Source organism: Macaca thibetana, chromosome 14 (genome assembly GCF_024542745.1).
Source record: "Macaca thibetana thibetana isolate TM-01 chromosome 14, ASM2454274v1, whole genome shotgun sequence".
NCBI lineage: Eukaryota > Metazoa > Chordata > Mammalia > Primates > Cercopithecidae > Macaca > Macaca thibetana.
Window position 1 is genome coordinate 62468517 of NC_065591.1, and position 27356 is coordinate 62495872.

The 27356-nt window shown below is 38.6% G+C and overlaps 1 protein-coding gene and 1 pseudogene across 1 annotated transcript in view; both read left to right on the top strand.

The window, feature by feature from the left end:
* Nucleotides 1-27356, top strand: part of RHOG (ras homolog family member G) — a 1041648-nt gene that overhangs the window by 323432 nt on the left and 690860 nt on the right. The gene's annotated exons all lie outside the window — the stretch shown is intronic.
* Nucleotides 23924-24879, top strand: LOC126935132 (olfactory receptor 51I2-like; annotated as a pseudogene).

Consider the following 27356-nt stretch of genomic DNA (forward strand, 5'->3'; position numbering starts at 1 on the left):
TTCTGTGAACAGCTAATCCCTTACTGTCTCCCACTATGATCCAAGTTTTTTATATACTCTTATCACCTCCTCTCCCTTTCCCTCTGTCCTAAGATTTTTAACTTTTAAAAGTAGCCCAGGCCGGGAATGGTGGTTCATGCCTGTATTCCTAGCACTGTGGGACGGGGTTTCACCTGTTAGCCAGGATGGCGCATCATCCGCCCGTCTCGGCCTCCCCTGAGCGCCCGGCAGTTTAAAAGTAGCCCAGGCCGGGAATTGAGACCAGTGTGGCCAATATGGTAAAATTCCATCTCCACTAAAAATACAAAAAATAGCCAGGTGTGGTGGTGGGTGCCTGTAATCCCAGATACTCTGGAGGCTGAGGCAGGAGGATCACTTGAACCAGGGAGGTGGAGGTTGCAGTGAGCCGAGATCTCCACCACCGCACTCCAGCCTGGACAACAGAGCGAGACTCCTTCTCAAAAAAAACAAAACAAAACAAAACAAAATAGGCCAAAGACTTCTGTGCCAATGTTCATAGTAGCATTATCCACAATCACCGAAAGGTGGAAACAACCCAAATGTCCATCAACAGATGAATGGATAAACAGAATGTGGTTTATATATACAGTGGAATATTATTCAGTCTTAAAAATCTGGCACCCACTACAACATGGATGAAACTTGAAAACATTATGCTAAATAAAATAAGCCAGCTGACAAAAGGACAAATCATATATGATTCCACTTACATACAGTATCTAGAATAGGCAAATTCATAAAGAAAGAAAGTAGAATACAGGTTACCAGGGGCTGGGGAAGGGGAGGATGGAGAGTTATTGTTTATGGGTGCAGAGGTTCCGTTTGGGATAATAAAAAAGTTCTGGAAATGGATAGTGGTTATGGGGGTTGTACAACAATATGAATTTGCTTTAATGTTACTGAATTGTACATTTTATGTTTAAAATGTTAAATTTTATTTTACATATGTTTACCACAATAAAAGTTGCCAAAAATAATGCAAAACTCTCATGATCAATTTTATCTTAAGAATATGTTGAAATGATTATATTTTAGATGTCAGGTTTAAAATATATTATTAAGGTATTTTAAAGAGTAGCTTGAAGAGGATGATATTTAGTTCAAAGTAATAAAGCTTTAATAGTAGGGCTACCAAGGTTGTAACAGGGCCATTATTTATAGCGGCAATTTTTATAGTCTTCAAATCCCATCCTGAAGGATACCAGCTGTATGTACATCTGGTCACCTAGCCTAAGGCTGAGCAAACAGAAGGCGGGAGACTTCCTGGCACTGTGCACGCTTGGATAAGTCAACTTTCTCTTCTCCATTTTTCTACCTGTAACCTTGTTGTAGGTTTCATTTCTCAGACAGCAGTACAGAAATAGAAAAAAACTTTCAATTATACTTTCAATTATCCTTCTATGACTGTCAAATAATAACTTAGCAATATCTTACTGACTGGAATAATAAAGTTGTGATCATGTGGCTGAGAAAAAATCATATGACCTTGTGATGGTTAATATCATGTGCCCACTGGCTGGACTACAGTACCCAGATACTTAGTCACTCATGTTTTCTGGATTTCCCTGTAAGGGTGTTTTTTTTCAGATGAGATTAATGTTTTAATCAGAGGACTTCGAGTAAAGGAGATTACCTTCCACAATGGGGGTGGGCCTTATCCAATTAGTTGAAGGCCTCAGTAGATCAGATTGACCTGCCCTGGGCAACAAGAATTATCCCAACAGAGGTGGCCTGAGGACTTAATTGCCATGTTGTCTCCAGATTGGCTCTGCAGTCTACTGACCTACCCTACAGATATTGGATTCACTAGTCTCCATTGTGTGAGCTGATTCCTCAACAGAAATATCTCTATTTCTCTATCTCTATATATTATCTATCTATCTATGTGTCTATCTATCTATATATCTCCTTTGATTCTGCTTCTCTGGAGAACTCTGACAAATACAAACCTAAAAGTTAAAAAAGTGGGGAAAATTGTCCCTGTGAGCAGCTAACCTGTGAAGGGAGAACTGAAATTTGAAAGAAACCCCATAAAAACAACATGCAAAACACAAATCAAATTAACTGGGCCAGCCAAATCTAAGGTCGGCATCACAAACTACACAAGCCCAAATTATTTTATTTATTTATTTATTTATTTATTTTATTATTATTATTTTTTGAGACACAGTTTCACTCTTGTTGCCCAGGCTGGAGTGCAATGGCACAATCTCAGCTCACTACAACCTCCACCTCCCGGGTTCAAGCCATACTCCTGCCTCAGCTTCTCGAATAGCTGGGATTACAGACGCCTGCCAGAACGCCTGGCTAATTTTTTGTATTTTTAGTAGAAACAGAATCTTACCACATTGGCCAGGCTGGTCTTGAACTCCAGACCTCAGGTGATCCACCTGCCTCAGCCTCCCAAAGTGCTAGGATTACAAGGGTGAGCTACCACGCCCAGCCCCAAGCTTAAATTATTTTAATAATAGTTTGTTCAGACCATGTGACTAAAGATCAAAGATAAACTGATCTAACCATAACTCTGCATGAACTCACATGTTCTAAAGACAAAACCCCTGAAAAATCCATGTGAAAACCATCCTATGACTAACCCTAGATCCCCCACACTCCATAAATACGTTTCCCTAACTCTCTCCTTTTGATGTACTTTGTTCCATTGAATTGTTCTTAAGCATGAGGCAGAGAGTTATATAAGAAATGTCTGGCCATCCTGGCTAACAGGGTGAAACCCCGTCTCTACCAAAAATACAAAAAATTAGCTGGGCGTGGTGGGCGGGTGCCTGTAGTTCCAGCTACCTGGGAAACTGAGGCAGAAGAATGGCATGAACCCGGGAGGTAGAGCTTTCAGTGAGCCGAAATCTCCCCACTTGCACTCCAGCCTGGGCGACAGAGCGAGACTCTGTCTCAAAAAAAAAAAAAAAAGAAAAAAGAAATGTCTGGAATATTTATTTGGGGGTCCTAAAAGCAGTGCCTGAGACAGGGACTTGGGTGAAGCTAGTGTAATTAAGACATGTTTCTAGAAAATAGGAGTGAGGGAACAGAGACAGTGAGACAAGGCAGAAGAAAATTCAACACAGAGTTATTACCAAGGTTGCTGCTGTGGACAATGAGCACTCAACTCTGCTAGGACTCTGTTCAGAATGCCTTGGGGGAATTGTCTGTCCAAAGTCTGAACTAGGGCATTTGCCGTCAACCTGCATCCTCATTTGACCCAAGGTTGCCCCTGGGCTTTGCCTACTTCTATGGCTTTGAGGAAAGCACAAAAGCAGAAAAGCATGGAGAAAGGGCACCAATTTAAAGTGGGAGAAATACTCAGAATGAATTAAAATGTCTGACACAGCTCCCGGTAAAGTCAGAAGAGGGCCAAGGCGGTATGACATTAGACACAGAGCATCTGTTCCACCCGGTTGTGGGGAGTGGAGGGTGGTAAAGGTTTGAGAAATCTTGGATTCGTTTATCTCTATTGCATTTAATATTACCATATACTGAGGGCTTACTGTTCATCCTCCAATAAAATAATACCTTATTTACATAATCCTCAAAAAAAGCATCTGGGGCTGGGGGTGGTGGCTCACGCCTGTAATCCCAGCACTTTGGGAGGCCAAGGAGGGCAGGTCATGAGGTCAAGAGATCGAGACCATCTTGGCTAACACGTGAAACCCCATCTCTACTAAAAATACAAAAATTAGCCAGGTGTGCTAATGCACACCTGTAGTCCCAGCTACTCAGGAGGCTGAGGCAGGAGAATCACTTGAACCCAGGAGGCAGAGGTTGCAGTGAGCAGAGATCGTGCCACTGCACTCCAGCCTGGCGACAGAGTGAGGCTCTGTCTCAAAAAAATATATTAAAAAAATAAAAATTTAATTTAACTTTAAAAAAAAACAAGCATCTATGTTGATGGCCACTGTTCAAACTAGGAAACTGAGGCACAACTGGGGGTTATATAATTTTCTGAGTCACTCAGTACTTCAGACTTGAACCCAGGTCTCTCTGACTTCGTAGTTTACTTTTTGAAGATTGTAGCCTGACCAGGCAGGCATGGACCAGCATGGACTGGCATGGACTGGCCCAGCAAAGTGATGACCGATGCTGGGAAAAGACTTCCCCGACAGGAGGTGACTTTGCACAAATCATGTTCTTCTATGTACTTCTGTTTTTTCCAGATGAAACATGGGCAACGGTGTAACACTTGCCCTTCGGAGATCAAGGAGGGTTCAGTCACAGGCACAGGATCATTTGCTTTCAATGTTTCTGCATCCCTTCTGCGAGGAAAAAGAACATCAGAAGTGTAACCCAATCTGTCCCAGTTCCCACAGGTTCTACCCATGAGAGTGATGTGAGATTTTCTTTTTCTTTTTTTTTCTAAGCCATTTTATTGAAGTCTGATTGACATACAAAAAGTTACAGATTTTTAATGTATACAACTTGATATATTTGAACATAAGTGATACACCCTTAAAACAATCACCATAACTAGTGTGGTTAACTTATCCTTCACCTCCAAAAGTTTCCTCTCACCTCCTTTATTGTTGTTGCTGTTGTTGCTATTGTTTTTCCTTTTGTGGTGAGAGCACTGAACATAAGAGCTAATCTCTTAACACATTTTTAAGTGTACGATACAGTAGTGTTAATCACAGGCCCTATGTTGAGTTGCTTTTAAAGAAATGCCTTCCCTCTTACTCCATACTATGTTCCCAAAGAGCAGGCCCAGAGAGAACCTGGGGGCAGGGGTAAAACACAAGAATAGCCTGCCCTGGGTCCTATGTTGAGGGAAGGAGAGAGTCCTGGAATGGAATTTGGAGCTCTGAACTACATCTCATGTTCTGCTACTAGGAGGGCGACCTTAATTCATATAATCTCTTGGGATTAACTATAAAACATGGTGATTGAATTAGAAAATCCCTAAATCCTGCCCCCATTCTAAATATTAGATGCCCTGAACACCATTAAGAAGTCACAGGCAATTCCAAAGGGCCTGTAAAGGCTGGCACTCTCTGCAGTGTCCTTGGAAACTATTCTTTGACCCACACGAGAAAGCCAGCCCCCTTCCCTGTGGCCACCTCTTTGCCCAAACGTGGCATTTCTCCACTTGATCTCCTACCTCTTGTTCCTGCCAATTATGACTCTCTTCAAAAATCAAATCTGTTCCCAAATATTGTGGATGTTCTATCCCAAGAGATATTCACAGGCTTCCTACAAGGAAACATAGTCCAATAAAAAGAACAGATAGTTATCTTACTCATCAACTCAATTCACTCTTTGTGAGGCTGGCTTCTCTCACCTGTTTACTAGGGATGATAATGTTGTCTACGCTCAGTGCTTTTGTGAAAATTATGTGCAATGATCCACAGACAATGCCTAGGATAGTATTAATACATAGTACAAACTCAACAAATACTCATTATTATTACCATGGAAACGGAACAGGTAATAATATCTGCCTCACACGAAAATGGAGGGGATGAGAATGTGCATTGGTATGTGTGACAAGCAAGTCACAGATTTTCTTAAAGCACTCACTTGGTCACATCTGCCTAGAAGCTTGAAGTTTAAGAACTCTCGTTCTCTCTCTCTCTCTCTCTCTCTCTCTCTCTCTCTCTCGCTGTCTCTCTTCTCTCTCTCTCTCTCTCACTGTCTGTCTTCTCTCTCTCTTGCTGTCTCTGTTCTTTCTTTCTCTCTCTCTCTCTCTGTCACACACAGACACACACACACACACACACTGGTACCAAGACTAAGAGTGGAAGACAGTAAAAAGAAAGGTAGCAAGGTGGGCAGGGGACATGGGATTCAAATAGGATTTAAATGAGCCTGAAATGACTGATTGATCTATGCACTGAAGAAGGAATGCCAACAGAAGGGCCAGTCTCCAACGTTGTCTCAGGAAAATATGATTGAAGTTTAAAAGGTGGTGAATTAAAAGGGAGGGGTTACGGCCACTGCTTATTCCTTGTTCACAAGGGTCAGCGTCCTGGGAGTGTGTTTGCCTTCCTGTTCTCATTAATCTGGAAGGGCTTCTGGGTGTCTTGGAAGCTGAATCAACTCATAGAGGTGGTCCTAGACAGCTCCTTCTGTGAGAGGCTTCCAGAATTGGGAGTCTCAGGCAAGTGGTCACTGTAGTGAGAGTGTCTTTCCCAGTGAAACAGGGTCTCCAGGGACTAAGGACCATAAAAACATTGCCCTTTTCCCAGCCATGTTTATGTTGGCCTGCTCAGTGGAGGGTACCAGTTTAGGTAGCCAATTCCCCCAGAGAGCCACAGTCTGACGTCGCCCAATAAATAGGACAGCTCCCATTCCCTAGTAACTTCATCTAGCCCCCATCTCTGAGCAGCACATCATCTATCTCTAGATTGTTAAGAAATAAGAGAAAAACATAAATGTGTTTGTTTCTGGGAATAGATATTTCCTTAGGCATTTTATTATTGTAAGAAAAGAATTACACTCAATATATATTTATGACCAGAGATTACCAGCATCACATATTTGGGATTCTTTCCGACTATAATCATCACCAATTCTCCCAGCTGGTGCTGAAGTTATTGCCCAGTGTCCATTTCTTAATATCATTTAATGTTAGACATTCAAGAATCATTGACAATGTTTCAGGACCTAAAATATAAAAGAAACAAAATATAATAATAGTGGATACTACAATGAGTATCAGATATAAAACCAAATGTCTTGAGAGCCCCCAGTGCCCCCATGGAGGAATAAACAAGGTACAGCACCCACAGAGACGGGAGAAAACAGCTTTGTTGTGGAGAAGAAGGAAAGCTTCATGAACAGGTGACATTTAAACAGGTGCCAGATTGAGGTTTGGGAGAAGTAAGTGAGATTAAAGCAGAGGGAGTACATGGAGGCATCAAATAGTGAGGTGACTTCTGACAATGCAAGAAGATTTTACTGCCGGAGCATAGGACATGTGTTCCCCTGAGTTCTCCTAAGACAAAAGCCTAAGAGCAGCTACTCTACTGGGGACTGGACCCAGTGAGCAAAAGTCAGGGATAGGGAGTTTGGAGCAGGGAAAAGGGAGACCCCAAACAAACATGCATTGTAGAGTTGTCCACATAATAGGAGACTGTTGCCAGTTCTTGCAGGATTTGCCCATAGTCTTCTTCCTGGGGAAGTAAATGAAAAGTAATTATTCCTCCTGTATTCAATTAGTTAAGAATTGCTCCACAGAGCATTAACTCCCAATACTGGCAGACTGCCTATGCTTGAGTATTCAGTGGGTTCCCATGGGCCCCCATGACAGAGCATCAAAAGAGAAACCCCAGGTGAGAAGGAGGTGACGCATGGCACAGGGCCCAGATGAGCCTGTGACAGGCCGTGCCTGCACAGAACTGGCAGCCATAGCAGTGACTGAAATAGGAATTGAAATTGCAGGGCTTTTAAATGATTTCAATTGTCTCAGGAGCCAAGGCTGAATAGATAAATTAAAAATCCTTTAAGATTTTTAGACTAATCCTTTAAGATTTAAGACTCCTCCCACATTGGGGAAGACAGAATAGACATATTTTCCTATTTATTTGCTAGGAATATGTTTTTATTTATTTGCTAAGAACAACTAAAAATCTTGGGCACTGTGTATAAAACAAACACAAAATTCCAAGGGTAGACAAGAGGCAGACCATCTAAGGAGCTTGGGATATGAGGAAAGACATCATGAAATAGAGGAATGACATAGTGGTCATCCTTAATGATTGGATTTTCTTCTTACCTCATATATCTGACTTGGAGCTGAAGAAACTGACAACACAGAAATGCTAACGTGCACAGACAGTAAAAGCCCTCTCAAAAGCCTGCTCCCTCTAGCCAATGAAAGGGGAATCCTAGCAAGGCAGAAGACTTCAAAAAACCACTTTACTCCAGCAAAACACTGCAGGAAAAAAAAAAAAACCTGTGACCACATGGCTCCCCAACTCATGTCAGCAAAGGCCAAATGGAGAACCCAGACTTCCAACCTCATGAGGCTGTAATGAGGCACCCAACACCCTCCTCAGGGTGGTGGTGTCAGAGAAAGTCGAATAGGCAGTTGAGACTGTCATTCCTGCCAGCCAATAATGAGTAGCTCCTTTCTCCATGGTGTCAGTGGAAACCATGTGGGTGCCTGGATTTCAACCCTCTCTGGGCAGTAATGAGACGTCCATCCCATCCCCAATGGGACGATGGCAGAGCAGGCCTAGTAGAGAATCAAGATATTCACCATCACCCAAGAGTAATGAGGACCCTCGCACCACGTTATCATAAAGATAATGTGAAGAAAATTCCCATCTTCACTTAGCAGTAACAAATCCCCCACCACCAGTATCGACAGAGACCAAATTTAAAAGAATAAAAGTTACACACAATATGTTCTTCAAATACAATGTAATCACAGAAAGATAACGTGGAAATTCCTAAATAATTAATGGATAACAAAAAGAAGTCTCAATGGAAATCAAAAATAATTTGATGTGAACAAAAATGAAAATAAAACATGCCAAAATTTGTATAACACAGACAAAACAGTGCTGATAAGAGCATTTGTAGCTTAAATGAATATATTAAAAAGGAAGAAAAGTCTCATATCAATAATCTAGGCTATGCCATCAAGAACCTAGGAAAAGAAGAGCAAAACAAAACCCAAAGCAAGTAGAAGGAAATAATAGGGATAAGAGAAGAAATCAATAAAACTAAAAACGAAAAAAAATAAATAAAATCTTTGAAACAGAGCTGATTCTTTGAAGACATCAATAAAATTAAGAAGCTCCTAGCAAGACTAACAACGAAAAAAGAAAGAAGGCATGAATTAATAACAAGAATGAAACAGAGGTTATTATTACAGACTCTGTGTACATCAAAGGAATAATAAGGAAATACTACAAACAATTCTACACACATAAATATCAACCTAGAAAAGTGGACCACCTCCTAGTGAAACACAAACTGCCACAACTCCCAAAATATGAATATATAATTTGTAACCCTGTAACTATTAACAATTGAATTTTTAATTTATAAAATCCCCAAAAAGAAATCCATAGGTCCAGATTGTTTCACTAGAAAATTCTAATAAAGATTAAAAGAAGAATTCTACACTATCTCTTCCAATAAATGGAAAAGGAGAAAACATCTTCCGATACGTTTTGTAACGTTAGTATTACTCTGATAACAAAAACAGTACAAAAAACACACAAAAAAACAAAACAAAAAAAAAAAAAAACTACAGGCTAATATCTCTCAGATATAAACACAAACATTTTTCACAGTGTACAACACTCAGTATGGCTACTAGAATGTAGAGAAATTAGAATCCTTTAACACTCTTGATAGAAATGTAAAACAGTAAAACGTTGTCACAGTTCTTCAAAATATTAAAAATGGAATTACTGTATGTTCCAGTGATTCTACTTCTGGGTAATCTCAAAAGAATTGAAACCAGGATCTTGAAAGTATATTTGCACACTCATGTTCATAGCAGCACTATTCACAATAGTCAAAGGGTGGAGGCAGCCAAGTGTCAATGGACAGATGATGGATAAACAAATTTAGTATATACCCACAATGAAAAATTACTCAGCCTGAAAAAGGAAGAAAATTCTGACAGGTGCTACAACATGGACGGAGCTTGAGGACATTATGCTAAGTGAAATAAGAAAGTCACAAAAAGACAAATACTGTATGATGTCACTTACATGAAGTAGTCAAATTGTTAGAAACAGAAAGTGGAATAGTGGTAGCCAGGAGATGAGGAAGGGGCAAACGGGAAATTATTTGTTTAATGGGTATAGAATTTCAGTTTCACAAGATGAAAATGTTCTGGACATTAGTTGTACAACAATGTGAATATGCTTAACACAACTGAATTGTACACTTAAAAATGGTTGGGCCGGGCGCTGTGGCTCACGCCTGTAATCCCAGCACTTCGGGAGGCCAAGGTGGATGGATCACGAGATTAGGAGTTTGAGACCAGCCTGGCCAATATGGTGAAACCTCATCACTACTAAAAATACAAAAACTTAGCCAGGCATAGTGGTGCTCGCCTGTCGTCTCAGCTACTCGGGAGGCTGAGGCAGGAGAATCGCTTGAACCCAGAAGGCGGAGGTTGCAGTGAATGGAGATCGCGCCATTGCACTCCAGCCTGGGTGACAGAGCAAGACTCCATCTCTAAAAAAAAAAAAAAAAAAAAAAAAAAAAAAAAAAAAAAAACACAGGTTCAGGTGGAAAAGTTTACATTATGTGTACTTTTTAAATTTATAACCAAGTGTGTTTTGTTTTCAGGAGGGCCAGGCGTGTTTAATATTCAAAAATCAAGTAATTTTAACAGCATTAAAAATAAATCTCACACGATGATATAAAATTGGTACAGAAAATGCATTTGATAAAAATTCAACAAACATTTATGAAAACTCACAAAAATAAGAACAGAGAGAAATTCCTCAACTTGAAAATGAGCATCTACAAAAACCTATAGTTAATATTATAGTTAAAGGTGAATGACTGAATGTCTTCCCTCTTAACGTGGGAACAAGGAAAAAATGTCGACTGTCATCATTCGTATCCAACATAGTCCATAGTCAATGCAATAAAGCAGGAAAAAAAAGTAAAAGGCATACAGAAAAAAATAAAGAAATAAAATATCCCTATTTGTACATTATATTATATACCTATTATTACATACATAGAAAAATATTCAAATAATCTATTTTTTAAAACCCCCTAAAGCTAAGTGAGTTCCACAAATTTATCCTATTATACAAGAAAAAAATGATAAATTAGACTTTATTAAAGTTAAAAATTTTGCTCTGTCAAAATTCCTGCTAAGAGGATGAAAAGAGGACCCAGAAAGTGGGAGAATGTATTCCCAAACCAAGGATACAACAAAGGACTAGTATCTAGAATATATAATGTCTGAAAATAACAAAATTATAACGATATAGAACACATTTGTAGTTTTCAGGGATTAAGAAGGGGATGGCGAAGGAGGAAAGTGAGCATAAATACCAAAGGGCAACATGAGGAATCCTTGTGGTGGTGGAAATGTTCAATGCCTTGACTGTATGTATCAGTGTTAATATTCTTATTGTTTTATTTTGCAAGTACCTATTTTTTCCAGATTTATTGAGGTATATTTGACAAATAAAAATTGTGTATGTTTACAGTGTACAGTATGGTGTTTTTGTTGGTGTTTTTGTTTCAACTTTTATTTTAGATTCAGAGGGTACATGTGCAGGTTTATTACATGGGAAAAATGCATCCGGCTGGGTTTTGGTGTATGAATGATCCCATCACCCAGATAGCGAGCATAGTATCCAATAGGTATTTTCTCAGCCTACACCCCCTTCCCACCCTCCCTCCTCTAGTAGTCTCCAGTGTCTAATGTTGCCGTCTTTATGTCCATGTTTACCCTAACAACATAATGTTTTGATATATGTATACATTGTGAAGTGATTACCACAATCAAGCAAATTTACATAACAATCACCTCACATAGTTCCCTTGTACGTCTGTGTGTGTTGAGAACTTTTAAGGTCTCTTAGCAAATTTAAAGTATACAATCAGATATAATTAATTGCAGTCACTATGCTGTACATTAGATCAGATTTTATTCATCCTACATAACTGAAATTTTGTACCTTTTAAACACCTCCCTGTTTTTTCCACCCAGGAGCCCCAGCGATTGGAAACCATCGTTCTACTCTCTGCTTCCATGAGTTTGACTTTTTAAGATTCCACTTATAAGTGAGGTCATGTAGTATTTGTCTTTCTGTACCTGACTTATTTTACTTAACATAATGTCCTCCAGGTTCATCCATGTTGTTGCAAATGACAGAGTTTCCTTCTTTATTAAGGCTGAATAGTGTGTGTGCATGTGTGTGTGTGTGTACATGTGTGCGTATCACCTTTACATTTTCCCTTTATCTGTTGATGGGGATTTGGGTTAATTCCATATCTTGGCTCTTGTGAATAATATTGCAAAGAACATGGGCATACAGATATCTCTTTGAGATACTAATTTCATTTTTTGGGATATGTATCCAGAAAAGGGATTGCTGGATCATATGATAGTTCTAGTTTTAGTTTTTGGGGAACCTCCATATTATTTTCCATAATGAGCATATTGATTTACATTTTGACCAATAGTATACAAGGGTCCCCCTTTCCTTACCAACACTTACCATTTTTTTCATTTTTCATAATAACCATTCTAACAAGTACGAGCTGATAATGTGGTTTTTATTTGCATTTCATTAATGATTATTGATGATAAACATCTTTTCAAATACCTTTTAGCCATTTGTGTATCTTCTTTTGAGAAGAAACTATACAGGTTCTTTGCTTACTTTTTAATTGGATTATTTAGTTTTTGACACTAAATTGTATTTTCTATATGTTTTGGAGAGTAGCCCCTCACCTGAAGTATGCTTTGCATTTTCTCCTATCACATGGGTTGTCTCTTCACTCAATTGATTGTTTCTGTGCATAAGCTTTTTAATTTTATGTAATCCCGTTTGTCTATTTTTTACTTTTGTTGTCTACGTTCTGGGTTCATATCCAAAAATTTGTTACGCACATCAACATCTAGAAATTTTTTCATCATATTTTCTTTTGGTAGTTTAGTTTCAGATCTCAAATTTAAGTCTTTAATCTATTTTGAGTTGGTTTTGGTATATGGAGTAAAATAAGGGTCCAGTTTCATCTTTTGCATATGGATAGCCAGTTTTCCCAAAACCGTTTGTTGAAGACACTCTCCCTGCTCCACTGTGTGTTCTTGTACCTTTGCTGAGTGTCAATTGGCCATAAACGTGTGGATTTATTTCTGGGCTTTCTACTCTGTTCCATTGGTTTATATATCAGTTTATATATCAGTTTTTATGCAAGAACTACACTGTTTTAATTACCATAGTGCTGTGTCACGCTTCCCACCTTATTCTTTTTGCTCAAGATTGCTTTGGCTAGTAGGATTTTTGCTGTTTTTGTTTGATTGTTTGTTTTTGTTTTTAATGCCATAGGAATTTCAGGATTGTTCTATTTCTGTGAAGAATATCATTGAAATTTTGATAGAAATTTCACTGAGACTATAGATCACTTTGTATAGTACGGAAACTTTAACAATACCAATTCATTAACTCTTCTTTGAAACTGGGTATTTTTCCATTTATTTGTGCCATCTTCAATTTATTTTATCAATTTTTTTGAGTTTTTTTGTTTTTTGGTCTTTTTTGAGTAACGGGTATTTCACTTCCATGGTTAAATTTATTTCTAAGTATTTTATTTTTTGTTGATGTTATTGTGAGTGCAATTGTTTTCTTTTTTGGGGTAGTTCATTCATAATGCATAGAGATGCAACCAATTTTTATGTTGATTTGGTGTCTCACAACTTTACTGATTTTGTTTATTAGTTCTAACAGTTTTTTAGTTGGGATCTTTATGGTTTTCTATATATTAAGTCATGTCATCTGCAAACAGATATAATTTTACTTCTTTCTTTTGGATTTGGATGTCTTTTCTTTTTCTCACCTAATTGCTCTAAGACTTCCAGTATATATTCTGAATAGCATATATTGAATAAACATGGTGAGAGTTCTTGTCTTATTCCTAATCTTAGGGGAAAATCTTTTAATTTATTGTCATCGAGTATATTGGCCATGGGCTTTCCATGTATGGTCCTTAGAATATTGTTTTACGTTCCTTCTGTACCTTCAAAATCCTTATTTTGATATTGCACTGTTTTGTAAGCTGTCACCCCACTGGGGGACCTGGGTAAAATATACACAAAATTTCTCTGAATTCTCTCTTAAAATTGCATGAGAATCCACAACCATCTTTAAAAGCTTTATATAAAAATAAAATAAAATAAAAAACGTTAAAGAGTCTTAGGTGTCATCCATGAAATGGCATTCAGAATTGTTTTTGCTGTAAGTTATGGGCAGCCAGCAAAGAAGTAGTTAAAAGTGTGGAGAGGGAGTTAACATGAAGCAGCATGTTCCTTAGAATGGTCTCTCTGCACACCTGTAATCTCAGCACTTTGGGAGGCTGAGGCAGGTGAATAATTTGAGGTCAGGAGTTCAAGACCAGCCTGACCAATGTGGTAAAACCCTGTCTCTACTAAAAACACAAAAATTAGCCAGGCATGGTGGCGCACACCTGTAATCCCAGCTACTTGGGAGGCTGAGGCACGAGAATCTCTTGAACCCAGGAAGCAGACATTGCAGTGAGCCGAGATGATGCCATTGCACTCCAGCCTAGGCAACAGGATGAGACTCTGTCTCAAAATAAAAGAATTGTCTCTCTGGCAGAGTATGTATATAAAATGGAAACAGTTCAGATAGCTGATGCATTGGGCAGGAAGCTAAGGGAAGGCCCACTTGATGGCTTCCATTTTCTGTGTGAAGTTAGGAGCAATACCAAATTAACTAATGAGAGGAGTGGTGGCAGGTTGGGTAAAGAGCTTGAGAAAAATTGTGACAATTTAAAAACAGAAAGAAAATAATTGTGAAGCAGTGCTAAGGTCTCAGCTCGGGTTAAAGGCCACAAACTTGTTTAGATATAAATTTTTCAAGAGTGTGTGATTTTTTTCCTAAGTTTACTTACCACCGCAGGAGGAGAAAGGTAGAGACAGGCTGAGCCCAATTCAGCATTCACCCAATTCAGAGGGTGCAGGCAAAATCAAAAACAAGAAAGAGTCAAATGTGTCCATAGAAAGAAGTTGCAGGTGAATGACCATAGTCCAAATGGATTTAGGAAAGAGCTGAGGCCAGAGCTACTATGGAAACTCTCTCAGAAGTAAGAAAAGTTCAAGAGGGAGCCTCAAACTCAGATCTGATGCCTCTGAAGTTCATGTTCTTGCCTCTGTCCAAGTTCTCTCCTTTTGAGTCTGCTGATTCAGCAGGTCAGTCCCAGGCTAGGAATATGGGTAGAATCTGTACCACACTCCTAGCCTGGAGCTTCAAGCCCATAGTCCTGGTACCCTTCCAAGAATGAGAGCTGAGGGCTTCGGACAGGATTTGGGGGCCTGTCAGAAATCTATTTTCTCTCCATCTCCTCCAGGAAGCCTTCCCTGACTCCCTCAGGCTGGGGTGGGCCACTGCTGGGCTCTCAACCACATCACTCCATATCCCGCCCCTCTACAAAGACTACGAGCTCCTGTAGGATGCATCCTGTGGCCTGGCCCAGAGGAGGCTTCAGCAGTATCATCCATCCTGGAAAGATTTCAAATTCAGATGAGCTGTGGAAGTTGATAGTTTCTGAGGATAATTTAAACTTGCTGGGACATTGTAGAATCTATGATTCTGGTCTCTCTTTCCTTCTTATGGTTTAGTTTCTCCAAGCACCTGTCTGTTCCTGGTTCCAAAGCCAGCCCCAACTTTCCCATTCTCCAGGGACCTGAGTGGAGTGACTGATTCCTCTGTGACCCAAGCCTGGCCTTCCCTGGAAATAGGCACTTCTGCCAAAGTGTCTCTGTGTAAGGAGATAAAACTTAGTTGCTCTGCCACAGGCATTCTGGGCTCCTGCAGGATATGAGTGGGAGGACAGCGTGGACCACAGCTAGGGTGAGTAATCTGGGCCCCAGCACATCCCCTTCTCTAATTCTCAGACGAGTGGCTTCCAGCACCTCAGCCTCAGATGGAGATACATCGGTGGGATGGAGTTGGACATAAAGCATAAAAAGGAGAAACAGTCTGGGACAATGAGAGACCGTAGTCCTATCCCCACTTGAAGAACATGGGCTGGAAGAGGCTGGTTTCCTAAGGTCCTGAAGTTTATATCTCTGAGATGAACTGGAATCCAAGACCATATTTCCAAGACTATGCTCCTTATAATTTCTTTAAAAAGGGAGCAGATGTGACAATGTATCCAGTTCTTTTCCTGTTTGGCATCCTGAGGTCATCTGAGCACTGTCTCAGTATCTCAGCTGTCCTTATCTGGACTGGCATTTCTCCACAGGCTTTTCCTGCTGGGTTGGCACCCAAGGTGACCATCAGGTGATGCAGAATAAGCCTGATTACCAGAACTCAGTGAATCAAGCGAGAAAAGGAGAGCTGGGCAGTCTTGCCATTCCTCTTATCACTTGTTTTAAATACTGTCCAGTTTTCATTTCTTTCAAGCATTTCTGGATCCAGAGCCTTGTTGGTAGAATGTTTTCGGAAAGTAATCTGACTTCTACCAGGGTAGAAGGTATATCCAGGAGAGGGGATCTTACAGCTGCTCCTCATAAACTCATCCTGTTCTCAATTTCTCTCCTCACTCTTGCTTTTATCAGCTGTAACTCCCTAGTCATTTTGCAGTGGATCTGTGATGCAACCTTTCTATAAGAACTTAATCTTTTATTTCTATCAGTTTCCCACCACTCTTTCTGATTTACCCATAGACTACAATATTTGCATCTCTTATATCCTATCCTGTGCTTTTGTCATTGTGAGTTAATAACTTGTTATTTTTACTGTCACTTAAATGGGAATTTGGAGAGAGTAGAGAGAGAAAGGTTTTGTATGATTTACCAAGTTTAACCAGAAAGCTATTTTCATTAATGTTGTCACTTGTTATAAAAGAAAACTATTTTCTTAATATTTTATTATAAAAAATCAAAAATACCCAAAATTAAAGAGAGAATAAGTGGATCTCTATATACTCATATGCAGCTACAACAATCATCAGCTCACATCCACATTTATTGCAATTCAGGATTACCCTGTAAAAATGCTTCTTTTTGTTAGTTTGCTCGTGTTTTACATTTGATTTGCTCAAAACAAGATACTAACAAGGTCCACGCATTTCTTTTGGTTGATAAGAGTCAAGTCGTGTGTGTGTATGTGTGTAAAATAACAGTACATATTTTAGGAGTACAAGTGATATTTTCATACATGTACGCAATGTATAATGATCAAATCAGTGTAATTGTGTTATGCACCTTAAACATTTATCTTTTCTTTCTATTGGGAACATTTCAATTATTTTCCTCTAGTAACTGTGAAATACACAATAAATTATTGTTAATAGTAATTTAATAGTATTAATAGTCTCCCTATTGTACTATCAAATATTATAGCAGAACTTATTCAATCTACCTAACTGTATATTTGTACCCACTAACCAATCTCTCATGTCCCCCTTCCCCTTTGTACTTTCCAGCCTTTAGTAACCACCATTCTAACCCTCTGCCTTCATGAGATCCAATTTTTTTGTTCTCACATAGGAGTGAGAATATGTGATATTTTCCATTCTGTGCCTGGCTTATCACACTTAATATAATGGCCTGCATTTCCATCCATGGTGTTGCAAATGACAGCATTTCATTCTTTTTAATGACTGAATAATACCGCATTGTGTATATGTACCACATTTTCTTTATCCATTCATCCACTGATGGACACTTATGCTGACTCTATATCTTGGCTATTGTGAATAAGGCTGCAACAAACATGGGAGTGCAGATATCTGTTTGACATACTAATAATGTTCTTTCTTCTGGGTATGTAGCCAGCAATCAGACTGCTGGATCATAAAGTAGTTCTATTTTTAATTTTTTGAGGAACCTCCATACTGTTTTCCATAGTGGCTGTACTAATTTATGTTCTCACCAACAATGTAAGTGCATTCCCCATTCTCCTCATCTTCTCCAGCATCTGTTACTTTGTTTTTTGTTTTTTAATAAAAGCCATTTTAACTGGGGTGAGGTGGCATCTCATTGTCAGTTGAGTTTCATTCCCCTAATGATTAGTGATGTTGAACCTTTTTTCATACATCTTCGGGCAATTTGTATATCGTCTTTTGTTAAATGCCTATTCAGGTCTTTTGCCCACTTTTTAATCAGATTATTTTTTTTTCGCTATTGAATTGTTTGAGTTCCTTTTATATTCTGGTTATTAATACCTTGTGGGATAGTTTCCAAAAATCTTCTCCCATTATGTAGGTTGCCTCTTCACTTTGTCAATTGTTTCCTTTACTGTATAAAAGCTTCTTAGCTTTATGTAATCCCATTTGTCTTATTTCTGCCTTTGTTGTACTTTTGATGTCTTACCCAAAAAAACCTTTGCTCAGGCCAGTGTTCTGTAGCATTTCCCCAATGTTTTCTCCTAGTCGTTTCATAGTTTCAGGTCTTACGTTTATGCTTTTAATCTATCTTGAAATGATTTTTGTATATGGTAAAAAATAGGGATCTAGTTCCATTTTTCTGCATATGGATATCCAGTTTTTTCAGCACCATTTATTAAAGAGATTGTCCCTTTCACAATGTATGTTACTGGCATCTTTGTGAAAAATAAGTTGGTTGTAAACGTGTGGATTTATTTCTGAGTTCTCTATTCTGTTCTATTGGTCTATGTGTCTGTTTTTATGATAGTACCATGTTGTTTTAGCTACTATAGCTTTGAGGTATAATTTGAAGTTAGGTGGTGTCATGCCTCCCGTTTTGGTTTTGTTTTTTGTTTTGCTCACGATTGCTTTAGCTATTCAGGGTTTATTGTGGGTCGATACAAATTTTAGAATTGTGTTTTACTATTTTTGTGAAGAATGTCATTGATATTTTGATAAGGGTTGCATTGCCTGTAGATTGTTTTGGGTAGTAAGACATTTTAACAATATTAATTATTCCAGTACACAAGCATAGGATATCTTTCCATTTGTGTGTGTGTGTTCTTCGATTTCTTTTATGGGTGTGTTATGGTTTTCCATATAGAGATCTTTCACTTGACAAATTTATCCCAAGGTATTTTATTTTTTGTAGCTATTATAAGTGGAATTGCTTTCTTGATTTCTTTTTTAGATTAATTGCTGATAGCATATAGAAATGCTATTGATATTTGTATGTTGATTTTATGTCCTGCAACTTTATTGAATTCATTTATCAGTTCTTACATTTTTCTCTTCCTTTTTGTTTTCTTGGAATTTATTTATGGAATAAGCTAGAATGTTTTGTCAAGTTTGTTTATTTTAATATGAATATTTCTGACTTCCTTTCTTGGTATCTTAACATGCCTGCTTGACTGCTGTCTTGACTATTTTCTGTAAACTCAAGGTGGGATATGACCCAAATTTGTAATTTTGGTAAAATATACAGTGTTCTCTAATTCCTTTTTTTTTTTCTTCAGTTGTTAAGTTTTGTGGGTACATTGTAGGTGATATATTTATGGGGTACATGAGATTTTTTTAAATATTTTAACTTTTAGGTTCAGGGATACATGTTTGTTATATAGGTAAGGTTCGTTATATAGGTAAACTCATGATTGGGGGGTTTAGTGTACAGATTGTTTCCTCTTCCAGGTACTAAACATAGTACCCAATAATTGTTGTTGTTGTTGTTGTTGTTGTTGTTGTTGTTTAATTGTTCTGAACCTCTCTCTCCTCCCACCCTCTACTCTCAAGTAGGGCCCAGAGTCTGTATTTCCCCTCTTCCAGTCCATGTGTCCTCATTGCTTAGCTCCCACTTGTAAATGAGAAAATGCAGTATCTGGTTTTCTGTTCTTGCAGTGATTTGCTAAGAATAATGGCCTCCAGGTCCATCCATGTTCCCGCAAAGTATATTATTTCATTCGTTTTTATGGCTGCGTAGTATTTCATGCTATATATGTACCACATTTTTTTTATCCACTCTACTGTTGATGGACATTTAGGTTGATTCCATGTATTTGCTATTGTGATTAGTGCTGCAATGAACATATGCATACATGCGTCTTTATGGGAGAATGATTTATATTCCTTTGGGCATATACCCAGTAGTGGGATTGCTGGGTCAAATTGTAGGGGTTTTTTTTAGTTCTTTTGAAGATTTGCCACACTGCTTTCCACAATGGTTTAACTAATTTACCCTTCCACCAACAGTGTATAAGTATTCCCTTTTCTCTGCATCCTCATCAGCATCTTTTATATTTTGACTTTTTATTAATAGTCATTCTGACTGGTATGAGATGGTATCTCATCGTGGTTTTGATTTGCATTACTCCAATTATTAGTGATATTGCACTTTACTTCATACGCTTGTTGGTCACATGTATGTCTTATTTTGAAAAGTGTTCATGTCCTTTGTCCACTTTTTAATGGGGTTGAGCTGGGAATGTTCTTTGTCTCACCTAAAGCCAGCATATCTCAGAGTCTCACCCAAGGCCCATGACATACTACCTAGGTATTGCTGCTGGTTCTTCAGGGCCCAAGGGCTCCTTAGTCATCAGATGATAAATCCTGCCAGGATTGGGCCATTCCCTGCAGGGCAGTAGGTTCCCTTCTGTCCCAGAGTGTGTCTAGAAATGTTGTCAAGGAGCTAGGGCCTGGACTGGGGGCCTCACAACTCCTTCTGGTACCCTATCCTACTGTGGCTGAGCTGGCATCCAAGATGAAAGACAAAGTCCTCTTACTCTCCCTTATCCTCTTCTCAAGCAGAAGGAAGGAGTCACTTTTGTTGCTGTGAGCTGCACTGACTGGGATTGGGGGAGGGGTGGTAGCACAAGCATCCCTTAGCTGCCCCAGCTGGTGTTTCACTAGGTCATGTTCCCACCCGCTTCCACTGGCTCTGAACCCAGTACAACACTAGAACTTGCCTAGAAGCTGCCGTCCTTGTGTCCTAGACTTTCTTTCAAGTTTATTGAGGACCCCAGAGCACTTTGGCTCAGGGTAGTGAGGCTTGCCAAAACTCAAGTTCTGACCGCTGGAATGTATGATTCCTCTCTGACTAGGGCTGATCTAAATCCTCCCTCTATGGATGGGCAGTGGCTGAGTTCTGCCTGGTGTTGATTTCTACTATGACAGGGCAGCTCTGAATTCAAACAGCCACCGTGTTCTACATCCCCTAAATGCTCAGATTCTCTCTCCACACAATGTATCCACTGCCAGGGGATGGGATATGGGTGGCGACAGCAATTCAAGACTGTCTTTCTACCCTGGTCAATACCCCTTTTAGCAATATGACATTAAAACCAGGTACTGTGATTGCTCACCTGAATTTTGGTTCATATGAAGGTGCTTTTTTGTGTAAATAGTTGTCAGATTTGGTGTTCCTGCATGGAGGATGACTACAGAAGCCTTATATTTGGTCATCTAACTCTGCTTCCTCTGGTATTTTGTGATACTTTCAGCCCTTGATGATTTTTTCCATTATTTCACTAGGTAAAGAAAAGTTACTCTAATTCTATTATTTCCTGTTAGCTGTGATACCTTTTGCATTTTTTTTTGTTTTAACCATGCAACAATTTGTAGAAGCAAAGCAGATTATGTGCAAGTTTTCAGAATACTGAGTGAGTTCCAATTAATAGTATCACTAACCAATGAGTTGTGAGTTTGTGTGTATTTATATGTACATCTCTTTCACGCACACACACACACACACACACAATGTGTTTCCATCTTTTTCATCTACCATTCTTACTGATGTTGAATTGGCCCTATTTGGAAAGTGGGAGCCTCTTCAAGTTGACTACTTTGTCTTTTTTAAGTGATTCCTGTTGGCTTTGAATGATTCCTTATCTTCTAGTACTAAAAGATGTCCAATATCATTAGGCATATTTCCAGCACAAGATTTGAAATCAGCTATTTATCAAAAGATATGTGACTCCTTTTAGGGGAAAATGTTATCGAAAAGCCACAGCTAAGTATTGGAGGTACTCCTTGCTACTGAGATGTTCTTGTTACTGAGTCATTTTCTGAGGATAAAGCTGAAAAATATATATTACTTAAAAGATAAATATTTCTTGAGCTTATTCTGATATTTCAAACTTAACTCTATAATTACAACATTTTAATTAACTTGGTTGATTTTAAATATGTATTCTTTTTCTCTTACCCTGAAAGTCTTGGCTCTCAAAGGCATTAATATAATCACTCAAAAAATGTATCCTACAATATTAGTCCATGTGATAAATAGTAATAAAAATATTGACTTTAATGTATGTTATTTTTCTTTTCCACCTAGACAACATTCTAGATGCATTCAGAATGTTTATATTCCAGCCGGGCATGGTGGCTCACGCCTGTAATCCCAACACTTCGGGAGGCCAAAGCAGACAGATCACTTGAGGTCGCGAGTTCGCGACCAGCCTGACCAACATGATGAAACCAAGTCTCTACTAAAAACAAAATTAGCCAGGTGTGATGGTGCATGCCTGTAATCCCAGCTACGCGGGAGGCTAAGGCAGGAGAATCGCTTGAATCCAGGAGGCAGAGGTTGCTGTGAGCCGAGATCGCGCCATTGCACTCCAGCCTGGGCAGCAAGAGCAAAACTCTGTCTCAAAAAAAAAAAAGAATGTTTATATTCCATCCATTTTTTTACACATTTGGATGTAAAAAATGGATGTTTTTTACATATCCATTTTTTTCTGTACACACTAATCCCTTTTTTGTGATCTATTGGTCTTAAGAGATTTCTGGGTTGCATCTGATACTTTTTCATTTTAAGATTTGTTGCCTACATCAGGGTATTTATAGGATTTTTATCCTTGCAACGTAATAATTATACCTAAATATATCTATATTTGCCTAGTCATTAGTGTTTATTTTCTGGTAGATAAGCATGTTGATACAAAGACTTAGATTTTTTATAATTTTTAGAAATATTTTATTATATATTTGAATATTTTTCTTTTTTTATTCTTATTTTACTCCTCTTCAGGAATACCTATTGTGTTTGAGATTACACTGTTTTATTCAGCATATCAATTACATTTTCTCTAATGACTTTTATCATTGCTTTAATTTCATTTTGTTTGATTATTCTCAATTCTATTTTTCATATTAGTGAGTTTCTAAGCAGTATACCTTTTTCTAATAAGAATATTTTCAATTTTAGAGTAGCTTCTATTTTTTGCCCCAGGTTATTTTCTTTGGTCTATGATTTTTATTTTCTCTATTATCAACTCATTTTCACACTCTAGTATTACAACATTTCATTTTGTTCATGTTTTCTTTAACTTTTTTAAGTATTTTTTAAAATTTATATAAAACATTTTTCTCTTTCCTCTAGTAACTCTTTATTTCAAAGAGTATTTACTATATGTTTAACTTAGTTTATCCCTTTTAATTTTTATAAAATATGTCTGCATAAATTCTATGTGGGAACTACTCTGTTTCTTACTCATCTTTAAATGGAGTCAGTTCCATCAGGGCTTGATATTCACTCAAAAAGTAATGCATAACAGAGAAAGAATAGATAATAACTCAACTGACAACAACAGCAACTTTAATTTTCTATGTATTCTTTTAAAATATTTCACAAAATATACACAATCTTCTGGCCAGTAGACACAATACTTCTTAACTCCCCTACCCTCCAGTTCCTGGTCATTTTTTACCTTCAGTGTGAGCTGATTACATTGACTAGATACAACTGGAGACCTAGCTATCATCATAAAATTTGCTTTAGCTCACAGACCTGTTTTGGGTGGGTTTTTAAATCTCTGCTAAAGATATTTGGATGGCTGCTTTTCATCTCTTTTCTTGATCTACCTTTAAACTGTTGTCCTTTGTTTTCTTATTTGCTTGTTTGTTTGGGAATGTAGAAGCTGAATCCCAGAAAAGAAGAAAAACAAGCCCATGCCTACTACCCCTCAGGTTTCTACAGTAGATCTGCAATTTATTTCTACGGGATCACTGTTTCCTCTTTAAAATACAGCATTTTGTACTAAGTTCGTCAGGATCACTCTATGTATATTAAAAGAAAGTATCACTTTGTTAAATATAAAAAGAAACCAGTGTTACATGCTATCAACTAGAACTTTTGTCATCAATAAGCTTAATTTACAGTTATTCTCCCTTTCATTTAGATGGGAGTACATTTTAAAATATGATTCACATCTGTCATATTTGCTAGTGTGCATGAACCAATGGCACCTGGTATCAGAGGTGGTGTTCTTCCAATAATTTTGTATTTTCTCCTTATTTTCTACCCAAATTGAAGATCTCACATCTCTCCAGAGCCCTTGGCTGCCTCCCTAGGATGCTCCCTTCCCAGTCCTATGTCAACATCCCCTTCAAGCACCTGCTTTTCTCATGATTGGCATCCCAGGGCTGGAGGCCATTCATGGCTGGCTCACCATCCCCTTCTCCTCATGTACACTGTGGCCCTCACTGGGAACTGCCTGATTCTCCTGGCTGTGAAGAGGACCCCCAGCCTGCATCAGCCCGTGTATTACTTCCTGTCCATGCTGGCACTCACCGATGCAGGCCTCACCTTGTCCACAATGCCTACCACCTTGGCTGTGCTCTGGTTTGACTATAGACTCATTGGCTTCAATGCCTGCCTGGTCCAGATATTCTTCTTGCACTCCTTCTCTGTGGTGGAGTCCTCAGTGCTCCTGGCCATGTCCTTTGACCGCTTTGTGGCATCTCCACCCCACTGCGCTATGCAGCTGTCCTCACAAATAATGTCATCATCAGGATTGGGCTGGCCATTGTGGTTTGAGCCACTGTGTCCCTCTTCCCCGTTCCCTTCTTGCTGAAGCGATTGAACTACTGCCCTGGTAAGATCCTCTTGTCTCATTCATTCTGTTTCCATGCAGATGTCATGAAACGGGCCTGTGCTGACATCACGGTCAACATCCTTTATGGGCTCTATGTGGTTCTGTCCACAGTGGGTGTAGACTCCTCGCTTATTGTCCTGTCCTATATACTTATTCTTTATACAGTGATGGGGCTGGCCTCTCCCAGGGAACGCATCCAGGCCCTCAACACCTGTGTGTCTCATATCTTAGCTGTCCTGGTTTTCTACATTCCAGTCATAGGTGTGTCTATGATCCACCGTTTTGGGAGGCACCTACCCCACATTGTGCATGCCCTAGTTGCCTATGTGTATCTGATAGTGCCTCCTGTGCTCAACCCCATCATCTACAGTATGAATCCAAGCCCATCAGGGAGGCCATGCTCAAAGTACTGAGAAGGGAGGGGCAAGGCTGATGAAATAAGAAAATAACCTAAAGATCTGGAAGGAAAATATGGCCAAACAGTCATATCTTATGCCCAGAAAGCCCTTACTCAAATCTCTTGCCCAGATGCATTATGAAGAGTACGACAAGCAATTGGATGCCCTCAGACTGATAGGTAAAGAACAGTCTTGATTCCTTTATACACTCACTAACCTCAGATATTTTCTTTGGTGTTTACTTGCGCAAGAATCTGTACTCATCACTAAAAATATTAAAAGTGAACCATATCGCCTTTGTCATTCACTGGGGGACAACAGTCCTTAAATGCACAATTATAGTAATAGGTAATGAGAATGTGATAGACACACACAAAGTGTTATGGGAACTCAGAAGAGAGTTTACTGGTCGTGCAAGAGGAAATAAGAAAGGATTCAGATGAGAAAGAAGCTGAAAGGTAAATAGGGGGTTGTCAAACAGGGAGTGGGGAGCCAACTAATAAAGAAAAAAAGAATACTTTGTAAATGATTTAGAATAATTTGGTGTACTTGTGGAAAAGCAAATAGTCAGATGTAATTCAGCACAATGCCTGTGTTGGAAGAACAACAGGAGATAAGCAATAAATGACTGGCAGTGGAGAGACCTCTTGGGACCTTTAAGACCTGATTGAGACATCTAACCTGCATTCTTTGCTTAAAAGTCTGCCATGGAAGACTATTGCACTGTAGAAGGTTGCACAGACTTAACTGTATTATGGATTAAGAAGGTGAAAGTGGAGTAGAAAAAGAAGGCTAGAAAATCGCTTAGGACGTTGTTATTACCGTCTAAGACAACAAGAATGAATGACAAATTTGTCATCCTAATGAAAAAAATATTAGTAGATGCATTTTAAATTGTATCTCTAGATTTCCAATCCCTGTCCACTGAAAGTGCCCAAAGGCAATGACACTGGGAGCAGTGAGCAGAGCTAGCACCCACTCATTGATTTCTAATTATATTCCTCACTACAAATAACCTGAAATCCTTGAAGAAATAGCTAATTCTAAGCATAGAGCAGGGAAAACATTAGGTGATACTGGAATAGACTGTGCCTGAAACTAAAGAACACAAGGACAATAAGCTCATGTAACAGAAAAAAGAACCAGAAACCTATTTGAAAGAGTTACCAAATTGAATATTGGAATATTACATCACAGCACTATTCACAATACTAAAGACATGGAATCAACCTAAATGCCCAACAGAGTAGACTGGATAAAGAAAATGTAGTACATATGCACTAAGGAATACTATACAGCCATAAAAAAGAACGAGATCATGTTCTTTGTAGCAACATGGATGGAGCTGGAGGACATTATCCCAAGCAAAGTAACACAGGAACATTAAGCCAAATATTGAATGTTCTCACTTGTAAGTGGAAGCTAAACATCGAGTATATATGGACACAAAGAAGAGAATAACAGACAGTGGGGTGTACATGAGTATGGAGGGTGCGAGGAGGGTAAGGATTGGAGAACTACCTATCAGGTACTGTGCTTATTACTTGGGTGATGAAATAATCTGTACCCCAAACTCTTGTGACACAATTTACGAATATAACAAACCTGCACATGTACCCCTAAAATGGAAATAAAAGTTAAATAAAAATTGGAATACTAAAAAGTATTAATAATTTTGACAGCAATACAGCAAACAAATTGGGTTTTTTTTATTATTTTTTATTTTTGTGTTTGAGACAGAGTCTCGCTCTGTCACCCAGGCTGGAGTGCAAAGGCACGATCTTGGCTCACTGCAACCTCCATATCCCAGGTTCAAGCATTTCTCCTCCTCAGCCTCCCGAGTAGCTGGGACTACAGGTGCATGCCACCACGCCTGGCTAATTTTTTGTATTTTTATTAGAGACGAGGTTTCATCGTATTAGCCAGGATGGTCTCGATCTCTCGTGATCCACCTGCCTCGGCTGACCAAAGTGCTGAAATTACAGGCGTGAGACACCACACCCAGCCTACAAATTGGTTTATTTAAATGTATGTGTCCATAGTGATACTCAAAACAGAGAGAGAGAAAAGAAAAAGAAAAACTCTTCTCTACAGAGGAATGTCATGTATAAATGCAAAAGTTTATAGATTTTGAAATACGCCATTTGTAGTTTTTAACATAATTTAAGATAAATAAGTGTTTAAAGGATGTTGGGAAACAGAATATTTGCATAATCTCAATGTATCAATGTACAGCTTAATTATAAATAAGAAAAATGAATGTACCTTTATAATAAATAAGATTGATAATTGTTACCCTAAGCACATGAGCAAAGTTAGCTTAATCGATGATGAGACATTGTGAACTTACGTACCTTCTAATGTGAGCAATAAGAAAACAACATCACATATATGGAATTACTACCAAAACTATTTTGCCTAAATCTAGCCATGAGGAAATCATCAGAAAAATCTAGAATATGGGAACATTACACATATGCACACACAAACTGGCCTAGAATCTTTTAAAAAT